Below are 2,500 nucleotides of genomic sequence, written 5' to 3' on the forward strand. Positions count from 1 at the left end.
TGTGTGTGTGTGTGTGTGTGTTTCCACACACAAGTTCTTGTGTGCTCATAGGGCACCAAAAGCTTCCCTTGCATGGCGGCTTCAGCACTCTCTGCTTCCCTCTCTGGTGCGTTGGTCTAGGTTTTAGATTTATTCTGCCTGTCTTGCATCAATACCACTGATGCCCGCGAGACACAAGAATGGATGAGAGTAATTCAAGAGCTTGCAGTGCCTTGTTCCTCTATGTACGTCTCAGGGAGAACGGCTCAGCCCTTTCACAACATTTAAATCCCATTCCTTTGCGCCTCAGAATACAGATGTGTTCATATTTGCAGACTGCTCTGTTCTTTTTGCCTTTTGTGTATTTGAAATGGCAGCTTCTCGACTGCACAGATGAGACAGAATGTTCTAGAAAGTGAAATGTACATGCCTATGTAAGTCATTCCGTCTGACAGTTGACATTATGAGAACCAAAAAAGCTATACAGAGTAGTATGCTTTTATCAAGTCTTGTGAAGTAGTAGTAGTTCTTCTTTATGTGAGCCTTTAAGGGATGGAAAATGTGTTTCAAGGGTTGTGTGGGGGCTAAATCTATGCAATCATCCCAGGACAATTGCCGAGATCTCCAAAATTGACCCCATTATCAGCCAGGCATTAATTCCAAGTAGTCTCTCCTCTAGAATGAATTCCAGGCGATTCATCCACCTTATTAAAGTGGACATGAAACATTACATTTATAGCGTTTTATATAAGTTAAGTATAGTTTTAATTTATTTGGAGATGAAAATTATAGCAATATAATCGTAGATCGATTAAAAAAGACATTTCGGATACATTAGTTATGTATGCCATTATTAATATTCGCCGCCATCTTGTTTATGACATCACCGGGTGTGTTGCAAAGTTCTTCCGGTATCTCTGTGTTGGTTGGTTCGGTTACTCTGGGATACTGTGCTCTGCTGCTCTCACCCGTAGCCTGCTAAAAACTTAGCTAAACTATGGAGGATGAAGTGGAGAGATTTAGCGAATCCCACGGCTTTCACTCAATGGCTTATGCTTTCGAGCCAATAGTGAAGGAACTGCGTAGCATTGCCACTACTGGGCATATGGAAAGAGGACTAGCTATTAGGGCTATGCGAATCGATTTCGGGAGGTGAGAGCAGGGTGGGCAACATTGACTGGTGCATGTGTAATCATTGCCAGCCCATGTGCACGTCGTGGGAGTCCAGGTGTTGCCTTGAGACTGATTTGGACCATTTGATCGAGGGGGTGAGACGTGTATCATCATGTCTCAGATGTTCAGCATCTTGTGCCTTGAAAACGACGTATTGGAAGTGGCGATGCTGTCACTACGAGAGGTACGAGGGGAGCCACTGAAGCTGCCCATCAACAGCAGGTAAATAGCTACGCTTGCTTCATTTAACATACACACGGAAAAGTATCTGTTATTACATCATATGGCGCGTGTTTAGATTGCATTGGTTATAAATGCTTTCATTATAAGTATTGACTACGGACGGCTAACAGTCCGTGTGTGTGCCTATGTGTCCTGTGTTGCAATTTCAGACGTTGCATTTGTGCTAGTCTCTAGTTAGCACACTGCTAACTGAGACTGACGTTAAATAGTAACTCGGTGATCGTTGTCGTTGCTTGTATCCAACTGCTTGAACTGTCCGTGAAAGTGATTTTGCACTGAGCGAGGGATAGTATTTAGCCTGAGCGAAAGCAGACAATTTGTAGCAAACTTGACCGGTGTAACAGACAGTCTATCGTCCGGGAGTGATCTCACTTGGGAGTGACCATCTCCCAGCGCCCCGTAGGCGACTCCAGATGCTATAAACACAGCGAATGGTCAAAACGAAAGTCTATCAATTTTGGTCTGAATGAATACGCCCCAGATTAAAAGTGACATTGTTGTTGTTGTTGTTGTTACCGCCCAAGATAGTCTTTTACACCGGTATCAAATTCCATCTTTCAACTATTTCCCCTCGCTGTTCGAAAAACAGCAACAAGACAACTTCTAGCTTGCAACTCAGCCATAAATAGCCCTGCGTTTCACTGCGCATTTCCCCATTGGATAAGTTATAGCCTAAATATATCCAGAGAACACATCCCCGAATTGCGCATGGTGAAACGCCTAGGCTTAGTACACAATATTGCCTTGGAGGGTTATTACTATGTCCATGGTGATTGTGGCCGCTTGTTCTCAAACAGCTGTAAAACACAGTTCTACATTTTGGGTGATCATTCCTTGCACCACCTGCCCTTGGCTATGACCAAGAACTTATTGGGTTGGGTTAATGTCAGTGTACCAGTCAAACTGTAAATTGCATGGTTAAATGTAGACCATTATGCAGAATGGAGTGAAGAAAGGGGACTAAGCCTTGTTATTGCTATTATTATTATTATTATTATTATTATATAGGTCTAACATGTGAACCCTGCATTAAACTTTTAACACCACATCAAACCTAAGATGTCTGATTCAACTTTTCCTCTCCAGTCTGTACAGGTTAATGGCA

The 2,500-nt window shown here is 42.9% G+C and overlaps 1 protein-coding gene across 1 annotated transcript in view; it reads right to left on the reverse strand.

The window, feature by feature from the left end:
* Positions 1 to 2,500, reverse strand: part of csmd3a (CUB and Sushi multiple domains 3a) — a 393,918-nt gene that overhangs the window by 136,545 nt on the left and 254,873 nt on the right. The window lies entirely within an intron of this gene.

This window comes from Engraulis encrasicolus, chromosome 5 (assembly GCF_034702125.1).
Source record: "Engraulis encrasicolus isolate BLACKSEA-1 chromosome 5, IST_EnEncr_1.0, whole genome shotgun sequence".
Taxonomy (NCBI): Eukaryota; Metazoa; Chordata; class Actinopteri; order Clupeiformes; family Engraulidae; genus Engraulis; species Engraulis encrasicolus.